The 15129-nt window shown below is 37.0% G+C and overlaps 1 protein-coding gene across 7 annotated transcripts in view; it reads left to right on the top strand.

The window, feature by feature from the left end:
* The window catches only part of MGAT4C (MGAT4 family member C), a 326567-nt gene that overhangs the window by 199065 nt on the left and 112373 nt on the right, over positions 1 to 15129 (top strand). For 2 of the 7 annotated variants that reach the window (XM_066549705.1, XM_066549708.1), the window contains exon 1: positions 55 to 427. The exons of the other annotated variants lie outside the window; for them this stretch is intronic. The gene's annotated coding sequence lies outside the window, so the exon portion shown is untranslated. Of the gene's footprint in view, positions 1 to 54; positions 428 to 15129 lie in introns of those variants that run through there. 7 annotated transcript variants of the gene reach the window in all.

Genomic DNA, 15129 nt, shown 5'->3' on the forward strand with positions numbered 1-15129 from the left:
AAAAAAAAAAAAAAGAAGAAAGAGAATAAATGAAAGGTGAAAAAAATGGGAGAAAAAAAAAAAAAAAAAAAGAGGAAAACCAGAAAGCTCCCACCTGTGCGTATGTCTGCAAGGATTAGAGCCACCTTTCAGTGGGCGGCCGGCAGTTTAGGGTTAAGGGCCGGTCCAGGTGAGGGAAGCCAATGAGCGCCCGCCCGGGGCTGTGCCTGACATCATCCCGCCGGGGAGCGCCCAGCCCGGCCGGCCGGGGCAGCGCCCGCCGCCGCCCAGCCCCAGCCCCAGCCCCAGCCCGCCGTGATGGATGTTTACCGCTCCTCCGCCAAAGCCAATTATCTCGCTTTTGTGTGAGGCCCAGGGATCGCTCAGGCTGCCTGCTCGCACACGGCGCCGCTGGATCCAGCTGAAGCAATTGTTTTCCCTGTGTCTGGTAAGAGCCTGGTGTGCTTTGCCTTCTCTTTCAGAATAAAGGTGATGCGCCTAACCTGGGAGGGGAATTGCTTTCATAGTTCAGAGGCTTATATGCCTACAATATGTAAAAAGCAGATTTTTTTAGTGGCAAAAAGGAGATCCTTTAGAAAGGGAATGGTTTTAAAGGAAAAAGAAGTCTGTGTCAGGCAAACTCTACTTTGCAATATGGAAATAAATAGCCTGCATGTTTGTGCTGCTCTTCAGGTGAACCAAAGAGTTACTAGGCTGACAAGAACATCGGTCAGATCAGTTATTTAATACTTGTATTTTTCCTTTCTTTTCCTTCGCCACCTGTGTTTTTCCTTTGAAATCTAGCTTTTGTTGATGAGCAGAGAATCGGGGAGATTTAAGAAGAGGGAATTTAATTTTTTAACAGGTTTAAAAATGCTCTGGACTACTTTTGCAGATATCAATCAGAACCTGTGAAGAGTATTACCAAGGTTTTAAAGTTCCCAGTTCTGGAATTAGCTATAGTTACTTTGTTCTGCTAATTTCTGTAATCTAAAGTGATAAGAAATTGAGTCAAAGATAAAAGTGTTCAATATACAACATGCTGGTATCAAAACACCCAATAGAGTTTTTTGTTTATATGTTTTTCCTGTTTATGCTCTGTAGCTCATTTTAAAAAGCAGCTCATTCTGTAGCTACATAAGTGTGTATGTACAAGTGTTTATATCTTTTGTACTGTTGGCAGGTTCATGGCTTGCACAGAGAGAGGAGGGAGAGGGGAAGGATTCTGTCTGTGTAACTTTCTAGTTTTGCAACTGAATAAGTACATTTTAAAGCTTCTGAACCAATGTGGATTTAAGAGATTAGAAGTGACACTGACATTGACAAATCAGATTCAATAAAGAATTTAATTGACTGAAGGAGTTCAGGGGCTACTGTAAGAAGAATCCAATAACCAGTTTAACTAGTCAAATAGTGTACCTAATAGGAAATAATAAATAGCAGGTTCCAGTTAATTTAAAAGCTTGATGATAATTACTTTATAGTGATTAGAATTCACTAGGTCACTTAAGAACTCTATCTTTTCAGTAATCCATGATTATACAATCCATGATTCTACAATACAAAGTTTAAAATAATGACATACGTAGTGAGTATTACAAGTGCTTGCAAAATTGAGATATATTGTCATTCAATTTAGCTATGACTATCTCTGCTCTAGTCACTGTCAGAATAGTTATTTTCATCTCAAACACCACTTAAGACAGTAGGGCTTCTCAGCTGTATTACACTTTTGTGCTCTTTACTAGTTCAGTCCTGTCTGTGCTGTTTCTGGTACTTACCATTGTTAATTCAGCTCTGGATAATAATGCGACAAACAATCCCAGGCTTTTATTAAATGACATGTCTATAATATGGGTGCTGTTAGAAGAACATATTTTTGTTAAGATGAAGCCTTTATTATTCTTTCTTGTCTTTTTACTAGCAAATTTTCCTAGGTGAGATGACCATGGCCTATAAGGGAGAGCAGTATTTAGCATTTTACTACTCTGCCCTTATTGCTTAGATAATTATTCAACTTGAATTTATCTTATGCTAATCTTGCAGCTATGCTTTTAATACTTTTTAATTTAAAGAAAAAGTGTTTTCACCTGTCCCTCAGTTACATACCTACCCATTGCACAGGTCCATGTAATTTATCAATGCATCATTACCAGGCTTAATATCAGATCTCCCAATATTTCTGTTCCTACTCAGTTTAGTATGAAATATAAACAAATTATCAGTTATTCCTGCTAAAATAAAGTGTGATGCATATAACATAGATGTAAGCCTGATTTGTTACACACTCACAATGTTCTGATCCAAAGCATTCAAAGACTGTTTTTAATAAGTGTGTTCTTTTATGTATCAATGCACATTGTTTTATTAGATAGTAATCATGGAACTAAGCAAGCCAAGGAAACTTAATGATATGATAATCCAAACAGATAGCAATCAGCTTCTTTTAGGAAATGAGACTTTCTTCTTTAGCTTAACCTTTCAAAAGGAAGAGAAATAATTTCTGGTACACCATTTTATGGAAAAAATATAAAGTTTTTTTCTTCTTTTTAATTAGAATCTAAATTTATTAGAAAAAAATTGTAGAAAAACTTTTTTTTGGGGGAAAAAATAGTGTTGTGATTTTTTTTTTCCCTTAAAATAATAAAGATAAGAGTGGTAATGCTAGCCCAAGGACTGCCTAGCAGATTGACCATGACTCTTTGGAAAAGAATCCCTCTAGTCTTCTCCTTGGTTTTATTCCCTAAAGTCCATATTATATCAATGGCCTGCTGTATTAAAAGAAGAATTAGCATGAGGTTGCTTGATTGTATGCATAGGCCATTTTTTTTGCTTGATTCTCTGTGAATGAGTCAACTCGAACATTTTGACAATGAAATCAGGTAATAGCCCTCACAATGAAGATTTGAGTCATTGCTCCTACACAAGATACTCTCTTCTCTTGTCAGGTAATTTTGAGAAAAATTGACAAAAGGAGTTTTTGGGTTTTTTTGCAAAAATTCAATGCATTTAGTATTTCTTAGAGATAATAAAGGTGCCAGCTAAGCAGAAATATGATAATAACATCAATTTCTCAAAAACTATCCACACCTCTAGTAGTAAAAATACAAATTGAGAAGAATCCTTCTCCCTCTATAACTGGGAAAGCATTATCCCTAGAAAAATACAAATTAAAGTAGTATTGAAATAGCACATTCTTTTTCTATCCATTTTCAATAAGTACAGGAGACAGAGGAGTTCTTTCGTACTCCAAACTTTGGTACATGGGTTAGCATTTTGGTCTAAGACAGAGTACAAGGACACTTCTCTAGGATCTTCCAAATTATAAAAACTGTCTTAAAACCTTGTGCTGCGGCCATCCTCCTTGTTCATCAGTGAGGTCCTTTATGTGTAAGTGTGCCAAAAGAGACCTGAAAGTCTATTTTGTTCACTTAGATTTTTATCCTTATATTCCACTACCCAAGATAAAAAAAGAAAAAAAAAATCCTTTTCATCTAGGTAGTGATGAGGAGATTTTTTTTTTCTTCTTTTAGATTTTTCTCTTAATAAATTCAAAAGCAACAGAGATTACACAGAGTATTTCTGAAGAGGAAAAAGTGAGATGCAGATTTGTATCTCTTCCTCCAAGTCATTGTTTTCCTTTGGAAAGAAATCCAGATGGACAGATGTGGAGAACACACCTTGGATATCCTCCAACAGGACACCTGTCTGGATGATGAAAGGAGCAGTAATGTACGTCACACGCTTGTGACACAGTACAGACACAACTTTTTCCTTTTCACTTTTGTTTTGAATCTTAAATTAAGACCAGTGGATGCCCTGATACCTAATAAAGATTGTGCTAAAATATGATTATGATCAAGGACTTAAAACTCAGATTTTAAAGTAGTTGTGCAACTTTAGTCTTGATCTTTTGCTTACATATAGCATGGTGCTTTTTTTTTTTCCATAATTTGTGTATATCCACACAAGTATGACATTGTGAATGCATTGAGTCAATCCTACATGGTTTAGTGATAACAGTTTTGGCTAATTTTATCCAGGAAGTTTCCTCTTCTAATCTGTGGAGAGAAAGAGGCATCTCCAAAAACAAATCTATCTCATAATTAAGATATTTATTTCAGATATATGAGCTGAATCACTCTCTGGAGGGGAAAATTCACTGCATATAGACAACTTACTCAAACTTTCAATTATTTGTTGAACTTTCTGATTTTTAAATATTGACTAATTAAGGTCTCCTAGATTTGAGTAATATTCAATTCCACAAATAACATAAATCATAAATGAACAAATAACTATACTTGTTATTTGTGGCACATAGGAGTCACAGTTACTGATTTCTGCAATAGATGGACTCTGGACTTAATCTCTGCAGTGGCAGGGTGCTGACCAGAGCACTCGGTGCAGGACTTTGAGGTTCTACAGGTATTTGCTGGTGATCTTGTCCATTGGTATTTGCAAGAAATGTAGAGGTTTGGGAAATGCACATCTATGGCTAACAACAGGGGGAGCATGCTCCATTCTTACATTCATTCAAGCATTGTCTCCCATGCTTAGAATTTATAATTCCTCTCCCTGATCATTTCCTTACTTTCTGTCAAAATAACTGGAGACTCTAGCTATTTCTCACATGCACTGCACATTTTTGAAGTATTACAACTTGATAATTTTTTTCCCTCTTCCTAAAAGAAGGCGCACACAAGTTTTTTCTGCTGAAAATCTTCAATTCCCTAATTGAATAATTCAATACTAACATTAGGACTCCTCAGACATTCACAGTATTGAGCATAGACAAAAAAAATGTCACTTGTCTAGCCTTATTTTTGACAACACCATCAGGTGTCTAGAATCTAATAATTTCAGAACAAATGGTCACAAGTTTATCCTTTCAGTTGTCAGTCCATCCTTTTTGGTTCAGCCTCTAAGCAGGGGTTCTTAAGAATCTTCTGAACAGTGTAACAATTTACTCTGCTCTGATGCAAAAAAAACCAACACAATGTATTTAATAATCATTCGTTGGGCCCATGATTTTGGTTGAATACCTGGTTGCAATTTAAAAATACAGGCATGCAAAATAATAAGATTTCAAACTTGTGCCATGGCTTTTAAATTCAGACATGTATCTGGGAATTACTGGATACAGCTTTAAATCTTTTCTTAACTACCACAATCAATCTTTTAATAAACCTTGTGTTTTAGGATCTTGAATTTCTTAGAATGTTAACTAATTGAGAAGTAAAGGATTATAATGCAAAACCAGAAGGTGAAGAGTACTTTTTTACTTGGGAAAGAAAACAACGTAAAACATCTTCTCTCTTCCTATTCCTTATAAACTTAACAATTTAACAAAATAATTTGGCCAAAATTTCAAAGATTCAGAAGAGTGTTACCTGAATGAAGCATAATCTATTACAATCTATCCTCATAGAATAATATTACATTATCACTTTCAAATGAGAAGTGCAGCTTTCATAGTTGCCAAGCTGTACTTAACCACGTCTGATGGTCCCCATTAATTTGTAACAATTGTCCTGTCACCAGTCCAGTGAGCTGTAGAAAATACTGTGGAGATGTCACATTCCTTGATGATTGCAGTTAGTGCTGCTGCCCCTCTGAATCAGCATGAAATGTAGACACTTTTATGACTGAATCTGCAATTTGGGATTTGATCATGCTATTTATAGTATTGCTAATGGTCTGTAGCACTGACAAGAGGTGTGTGGAAGTCATTCTCTCAGTTACTCTTGTTTTCTGTTATAAGGCAGAACAGACATCTCGATCTTATCTTTCAGTGACTAGACAGAAAATAATAGCACAAAGAGGTCATGATTTTCAGTGGTGGAAGATTTTAATAGGATTGGGGGTTTTGTTGTGGGTTTTTTTTAATATCTGTGGATGTTTTTTGATCTACGGGAAAGTAGCATTTTATTTTGATCTAGTTTCTAGAAGGTCAATTTGAATCACATGGTAAAGTGAAAGCAGGCTTAGCAACATCTCAAGAAAGCAAAGTTTAACTTAACAAAACCAGTTGTACATGGGATTAAAACTTGCCATGAATTACTGTATTAGCAAAATGCAGTTTTCAATTTTTATCTAAATGCTTTAGAAATGCTGCATCACTTCTGAAAAGACTGGTTTACTTCCAAGTCCTCATTTTGTTTACAAATCCAGATTCTAAAATGTGTAGTGTCTAGTTTGTTTTAATTTTGAACCTAAAAAAACCCCATTATGTACTATTAAAAATATAAAATATCTAAGAAGATTCCTTCTCAAGGTAATAACATTAGACTATTTAGGAGATTGCCTAAATTTTATTCATCTCTGAAAGTATATCTGAATATTAGCATAGCTCCAAAAGTATCAAGAAATCTATTTAATGCCACAGTTCTCATGGTTGCTGTAACCAATGTGTAAAGAACAGTAGGAATTAAAGCATTTTGCTTCATTATTTCATCTTTTAATTCTCATAGAACCATGGGGAGGAAAAAAACAACAGCAACAGCTAAGTACATTAATGATCCCTGGAAAGAGTGCTTGATTTCCTATGGGTTTGTGTCCCTTAATTAATTAACTACTTAAGTGATTTATACTAAGATTTCTTTTTATCTCTCCGTATGCTTGTAAAAATTAAGCCATTCTTCTCCCTGCAGGACAAGCAAGTACTGACTTGTGCCAACTTGATAGAATCAAACACTGTCTCTAGCATGCCAGGAGAGCTGTTTTCTCACTGTCTTTTGGTTTTCCTCAACACAGAGCACGGGGACTAAGAGATGGCTTAATCTGAACTGCTTTAATTGGCACTACAGAATTGCCCCCCAGATGTCTACTTTTGGTGTCTGCTACTACATTCAAAGTTCTGTGGGGGGAAGAGTAGGCCTATTTTCTCAAGAAAACACTAGGTTTCTTAAATGTATGGACATTAACACTGTGTTACTAAAGCTCTGACCACTTTTATCAGTTGAGGATGTCATGGGAAAATGGATCTGCCCTCTTCCACAGGGGTGCTGGGAAGCAACTGGAAATTTGTAGGTTTTAGAAAAGCCATGTAGGATGAACCATAGAAGCATTACTTTTCATTGACATTGTGTTATGGGGACACAGCCTGTAAAGCATGTCCAGACGCATGCTAAACATTTCATCTGTGCTGTAGTATATCTTTTGAATTTTTACAGTTACTCTTTCCTATGTACTAATTTAGCTTGTGGGAGTATGATTTAGTAAGACATTGAAGTAGGCTATCTATCAAATCCTCTTCTACAGGTTCTCAGAAGTACTAGTAATTCATTGAAATCATTCCAGAGCAATAAAACTTCTGAAGGTTGTGGTTCTCTAAAAAGGTGAATTTCTATGTTTGGTTTAGCCAAAAAATTCTAAAACTTAAGTCTGTCATTCCCAGCTGCATAATTATTTCTCCCTAATATCTGATAGAGACCTCTAAGTTGATTCTGTTAGAAGTAGAGAACAGAATAAACAGACCAAAATCCTCTTAAGACTTGTTAACTTCCTTCCTGTGACAGACACAGAAAGGAGGGATCTGTTTCTTGCACACCTGCAGTGAATTTTTTTCTGAGCCTTCCAGTGTTCCACCCTGGCACTGCAGTACATTCTCAGAGCTCCAGGAGAGCTCCACTAAAAGAAATAGCTACAGTGACTTTGCTAAGAGTTTCAGAAATTCAAGAGTCACAAAAAATTGTGACAGACAACTGTATCATCATTTATATGAACAACCATACTCTAATCACACTGATAAGAGGAGCTAATTGACTAGGTTCCACATGCTCCATTTCTCCAGAGGGATTCAGAGACTAAAACTCCATGCATTTGTACTGGAATCAATCCTCTTCTTGGCACAGCCTTACTTATTTTCAGTTATTTGGTTGCACTAGAAAGTGCATTACTTTTAATGTCTTGGATTTTTTTTTTAATTAAGCATTCCATAAATGAATAAATATTTCTTTTTTTTCTTTTTTCTTTTCTTTTTCACATTCTTATATAATGTGCTCTATGGTATATCCCAGGGACAGTATGCATTTGAAGTTAAAGCTTTTTAAGCAGTTATGTTCTTTTACTCAAACATGATGACAGGAATCCTGAAATTAAATCACATGTTAAACACCTGAGTTCTAGGCAAACTTCAGTCTGAAGGAGCTGAAATCTATGTAGTTGCATTTGTGGGATCATATCACAAGCACTCACCAGCAGACACAAACCTCTTCTCACCCAGCCAGTTGAATCTGGGATACTGTGCAACCACAGCAATCCATGAAATTAGGTATGCTGGTTATGTAGGAAGTCAAGTAGCTTTACAGCTGTAGTACTGTGATTAATGACAAATTCTGGATTATTTTTGAGTTTTATTCAGGGGCTGCTTAGTACAAAACATACAGACAATTCAGAGTTGGCTGCAGAACCAGGGCAATTATGTTCCAAAGAACACACTGCATTACAGATGCATTGCCTGGGGCACAGCATAGGTTTTGTGTGCACATCATGGCTATGTCCTCTGTCCACATTGGGATGAGAGACCTCTGCATCCTTCATTCCCCACTGGAGGAAAGACTGTGTTCCACTGTGTGCTACAATAGTTATTTGGATCTGGGTAACTGGGAGCTAGGACAGTGATGCAAAACACAGACTGCCCCATGGGTAGTGTTTGCAGAAAGCCTGATGTGGACCTGTGTTCAGCACACAGCCTTCCTTAACAATCACTCAAAGACACTTAACTGGTATAGACAGAGCATCTAAGATAGGTAAGCATTATTGCTCACAAACCACCTATGTTTTATGTGGTCTAATACTTAATTTTTCTGGCTAAAATAGACTGCCTGATTTTGACCTTATGAACGATAAGAAATGTTACTCAGAGAACATACTGCTCATCCTCATTTTTCAATGTTTTGATGTCACTTTTAAAGTCTTTGCTTAAATTACAAAAAAATAGTTTTAGTAGTTTATTTGGTGTAAGTTCTCCTATGGTGGTCTGTTTTCCTTGCCTATAGGTCTACTTCAATACTCTTTAAATCTTAAAATAAATTAGTAAAATTATTCTATGAAGGACAGAGTAAACTAAGACTGTTTGAAGATATCTGATTTGGTGTCTTTCCCTGAATAAGGATTTGTGGTTACACTATTCAGACTGGAACAGGGAAGAGCCTTTGGCACACATTAGGAACCACCATTAGTTCTCATACATTTTCTTAAGCAACTATTGTCAGAGAAAAACCTGTAAGTTCTAGCTAAGTGTAAAGATGTCCTAAAATATATTGGTCTCTTCAGAGAGAAATTGGCTGGGGATATACTAATGGGGAATGCTTTCTAAAGTGGTCATATTTCTCTGTAGTCAGGTTTTTAGGTACAAACAAATTGGTGCTGGGTTATGAGGGAAAAAAAAAATTCTTTTTGCTTCACCTGATTTCACCTTTTTTGAAGTTATAGACTACAAAAAGCAACATCCTCTTTCTGCAATATGAAACCACTTTTGCCCTCTGACCAATGCTTCTCTGACAAAAGTCAATGTATGTATTTCCTTAATATCGATATCTTTGCGCTGCCGTGGGCAAAATTTGTCAGTATAGAAACTCAGATTCTTGAGAATTATAGAGTTCAAATTGACTTTTAAAATTCCCTGTTGATTTCTGTATAGGTTTTGTATTGACTAAAAGTTTATTTCCAGCCTAGAAAACCAATTGAATCCTACATAAAAAGAAGATAGGTCAAGGGATGTTACTTTGGTTTTTCCTCCCTCTACTCTGCTCTTATGAGAATCCTGCCTGGAGTGCTGCATCCAGCTCTGGGGTGCCAGAACATGGAAAGATATGGACCTATTTGAATGGGTACAGAAGACGACTGAAGGGCTAGAGCACTTCCTGTATGAAGAGAGGCTGGGAGCACTGGGGTTATTGAGCCTGGAGAAAATAAGACTTTGGGGAGAACTCATTGCAGCCTTCCAGTACATAAAGAGAGCTTATGAGAAGGATAGCAAGAATTTTTAGCAAGGTCTGTAGTGATGAAACATGGGGCAACATTTGTAAATGGAGAGAGAATAGATTTAGACTGAACATAAGGAAGTTCTTTACATTAACTGTGGTAAAACACTGGAAGAGATTGATCAAAGCACAATCCAACTTGGCTCTGAATGCTTTTAGGACTGTGGAGCAACCAGAAGTTCTCTGGAACTTCTCTGGGCAATGTGATCTATTGAACAATGTCTCTTCCTGTGACAGGAGGTTTGGACTAAGTGATCTTCAAAGGGTCCTTTCAGCCCAAACCATTGCATGTTTTCATAAGTCTACTGAATGTTTCTGCCTTCCTCAATGAAAGTCCATTGGATTAAGGGCATAAACCGAAATGAACAGCTTTAAAATCACATATTTTAGTGCACCACCACCAACACGTGTGTAAGTGTTTTTTGGGTTTTTCAGGATTTTTAAAAATAATTGTGTGTTACACTCATTCCACAATATTAACAAAATGTTGCAAGTATTTCTGCAAGATGTTAAATCAATTGCAAAATCATGATTAGAATGTTTACCTACTGGCATAGCCACAGCAGGAGGTGCTATGAGGGGATTCTCAGGCACCGGTACGGCCATGCCTGAAATACTGTGTCCAGTTCTGGGCTATCAGATATGAGAGACATGAACATACTGGACAGAGTCTGATGAGGGGCCACAAGGGTGATTAATGTAATGGAACATCTCTCCTGTGAGGAAAGACTGAAGAGCTGGGACTGTTCAGCCTGGGAAAGAGAAGGCTTGGGGTGATCTCATCAGTATATATAAGTACCAGAAGGAAAGGTATAAAGAGAACAGAGAAAAGGTCTTTTATTCAGTGGTGTCCAGTGACAGGACCAGAGGCAACAGGCACAAATCAAAATGTGGGAGGTTCCCTTTGAACATCAGGAGACCCTTTTTACTGTGAAAGTGACTGAGCGTTGGTACTTCCCAGAGCGTTTGTGACTCTCCCTTTTTGGAGATATTCAAATGCCATTTGGACATGATCCTGAGAAATCAGTTTCAAATGGCTCTGCGTAAACAGGGTGGTTGAACATCCAGGTGTCTCTTCCAACCCGAATTCTTATGTCGTTTTGTGGTCCTTAATCTTTTGAGGACCCATCAGTACCAGTGTTACTTTTTGCTCAGGCCAAACAAACTAGAAATATAATAAAAATTATTGAGCGTGAAAAATTGAGATGGGACCAGACAACCCAGTGTGGTGGGTTACCTTACCCATTCTGTCATTCTGTAATACCTTAGACTGGTAGAATTTCAGGCCAGTGTCTATCAAAGCTACACTGCTTCAAGCTCTATGGTTTGCCTCCGGCAGCTGTATAAAGCACATTGATTCTGTAGGCTTAGAGATCAGGAATTAATATTGGCTAGATGGATCAGTGTCAACATGCAAGAGGTGATCCCCTTTCCCTGACCATTTAGAACAGGGGAATGACAAACACACCTGGTGTTTCTTTCATGGCATGGCTTTCCCTTTGTCTAGGTTTCATCAGGGATGCATCCATATGCAGCCTGGAAGTGCTACTCATTACTTAGAGTCAATATAATTTTAGATTCACTGATACAGAACTGTCACTCAGAGCCAAGAACTCGACAGACACTTGCTTCATGTAGTACTTGTGCTCTCAGCAGCACTGTGTGAGCCAAACTTTTGTCTTGTACACTGACTGACTACAAATATACAAATTCTTCCTAAATTCACGGTTCGCCTACATTTTTCTCATTTTGTTCACATTTGCTAAAACTTTGTGGTTTTCTTTATGATTAAAAAAATCTGTTAACATGCAGAATACAATAAAAAAGGGAAGGACAATGACTGGTAAATATAATTTAGTTTCTTTAAAGCAATTTGATTTAAGCATTAATGAGACTATAACATCATATAGACTATTGTATGTTTTATAATATAGAAATGTTATGGCTATGAAAACTTGTGTAGTGGTTCTGGTAAAGATTAGTGAGGTAATTCAGGCAGTCTTGAAAGAGTTTTGTTGATGTTGCTTTCCAGTTCAGTGCCAGATTGCAGATGTGAAAGCACTCTGATGGCCCAGTAAGGACCAACTTCTGTAATATGGTTATGTATTTCTGAAGCACTGCACTGTCGACTTTTGCAGCAGCAAGTTTTGATAGAATTTATAAGGTATAAGATATTCCAATCTCATCACATGTATCATTGCAATATAGCTTCAGGTTTACAAAAATAATTTGGTCACCTGAAAATATTGCCTATGTAATGCCAACTTTTGTACAAATGTGAATTTCCAACTGTGTAAAGTAGAAGTGTGGGTAAATTCAATTTAACATGCCCAGAGGCACAGACTTGCATACTCCTTTCTGAAATTAATCAGTTATTCATTCATGAATCTCACTTCCCTCAGTCATATCTACAAACTTTTAATTTCAACCTTACATTGTCTTAACTTTCAAAATTCAGTATTCAGCTACAAACAATGAAAAACATTTAATTGATGTCTAAGGTACTCCAAGTAAGCTATTTGTAATTCATCTCCTTCCTCAAAGAGAACAAGTATTACTTGGCTTCTTTTTATGACAAATGCCCACTCTCTTCCCCACCTCCTCATAATTTTGAACTTTTTACCTAGCATGATAGAGAAAGCCAAAGTTTAGATAAGAACATTTCAAGTTCTGTTAAAAGAAATTACAGAATGCAGAGGTTCTGAAAGGCAGAAGAATCTCATTGTACGTGGACTGGCAGAAGCCAGATGCACAATTGGCACATGCAGATTGGCTGGTGACGTGGGGTTCCTAAAGCTTCCGTCTGCCTCATGGCTAGCAATGATGTCACAAGTGTCCACTTCATGTGGAGATGGCTTAGGAAAAAAAAAGATACACATCTATAAGAAAGTTTTTCATCTGTTCTGAAAACAAGTTTTTCCTGCTAACTATTCCTACTAATCTGTGGTTATTTTAAGCTTATTTCTTTTCATTTGCACTTCTTTTTCAAATGCACTTCCCTTCTCTTTTTCTCATTTTCAAATGCACTTCTCTTCTCTTTACTCCTTCTCTATTGACTTTTAACTCTATTAACTTTTTTTTCTATTAACTTAGTCTTACTTGTCTCTATTCCTTCTGTTCTGTCTCATGATCAGGTCTTCAGATTATTCTAGTGTTTGTCATCTTGGAGCGTGTGGACCACAGGTGTTTCAAGATAGGGGAAAATGGTAAATGAGGTGCTGAGTTGTTTTCTTTAGTCAGACACATTTACACAAAGAAGCAAAGCAGAGACTGTCATAAACATGGTTGTCAGTGTGCTTTGTATGTAATTTCCTGGGGTTTTTTTTATCCTTGTACAATTTTTATTGAGGATTCTGTCTGACCTCCAATTACAGATACCATTTTTTAATCTCATGTGTTAGCAGTCTTCCAGGGCACTAGATAAATAGTTTGCACTCATCCTGTTATAAGTTACAGTGTTCTGGATGAATTTCTAATATCCCCTCTATGTTCCATCTATCAAAGAATATGTAATACAAGACAGAATCACATGTGGATCCTCTTCCTGTGTTTTAAACTACCAGGGCTCAGGTTTTAATATTTTGATTGAAAATTTTAAATGAGATCTGCTCCATCTGATTTTTCATTATTATTTTTTATTATTTAATGCCTCAGTTACATTATGGTTTTGCAGGCTAAGAGAAATTTGACATGTCCCTGCAGGACTCATTATATTATGCTATAAACTAAGCAAAAGACAGGTGGCTTTCTTGGTGCTGGGTAATAATTTCTATCACAAGGTTTCTATTACAACAGGCAAGATATAGCCATCCCAACGTGGTGATTTGGTTTTGGCATTCAGCTGGTTCTCATCCTGCTTTCCTGCAATGTTGCAAGAAGACTGAACTTGCATCTTCCTGCAGTGCAACTTACTAGTGTTGAAAGTAAAAAACAGTAGATAAGAGTAATAGCTTCAAGCTTATGTGGTTTTCAGATTATATACTCTTTAATTTTATTCTCAATTAATCTGTTTTGTTGTTGTGGTTTAAGTCCCTCTGGAAATTAAACACCACACAGCCTCTCACTCAAGCCCCCTTTCTCTCTGCTCCCCACCCCAGTGAAATGGGGAGGAGAATCAAAGTAAAACTTCTACGTTAAGATAATCAAACTTTAATAACTGAAAGTAAAATACAGTAATAGTTGTGGATGATAATATGGTCTTTCAAGGAGGAGAGGTGGTGTGAGGTGTTGGATTGTTGCATGCTGCACATTTGAGTTAGTTCCAACTTCAGTACTGCTGCACTTCTTCAGTTTTACCACAGTTCATTCTTTGTTAGTGAGAGTGTGATTGTCAAATGAAAGTCAGGCTCAGACCCGCCGAACCCTTGAGGTTAAGATCAATGCTGTGAGATGATGGACATATAGCCATCACAGAAGCAGTAATACACAGTATGGAGTAGTTATTAACTATAGCTATTAATTACAGTTTAATTCATTGGCTATTTTCCCCCAAAATCAAAACCCATTGAGGCACACCTTGGACTTTCCCTTTTTCCTGCATTTCCCACGAAGTGCACCCAAGTCCTTGAGCAAAAGTAATCCTATGGATGGGTTTACCTTTGCCTGAGGCAGGAATAATCCTTTTTACCAAACCTTTTTGCCCAGCATAATTTTAATGTGCCCTATGGGAACTTTATCTGTTTCTATGGTATGTAGTATTTTGATTAGGCAGGGTCAGCCTGACTGGCAGATCCTCTGGTGTTGACTACCCAGGTGGCCTCTGCTAAAAATGTATTCTGGAGTTTGAAGGTGCCACCACCCATTGCTCTTGGTGTAGACTCCAACAGCTTGACAGACATGAGGCTGCTGGTGCTCCATATGCTATATCTTAGTTTAGTAAAAATTTTCTCTGAAAAATTAAAGTTTATTCAGCTGCACTGCACTAAACTAATCCTTGGATCTCATACAGCTGAGCCATTGCAAAGTGGATTACAGATTTTTACTTGATACAAGGCCAGGTGGATACAATAATACTTACAAATTGAGAAATTATTAAATTTAAAATTAATTTTTAATGAATACATTTGGTTTTGTAGTAGATTAAAAAGGTGATAAGGAATAGTGGAAATGCAGCAGCATAAAATCAGTGCAGGAAACCAGATTCCTGGCAGCACACCTAAGA

Source organism: Molothrus aeneus, chromosome 5 (assembly GCF_037042795.1).
Source record: "Molothrus aeneus isolate 106 chromosome 5, BPBGC_Maene_1.0, whole genome shotgun sequence".
In the NCBI taxonomy this organism is placed as follows: Eukaryota; Metazoa; Chordata; class Aves; order Passeriformes; family Icteridae; genus Molothrus; species Molothrus aeneus.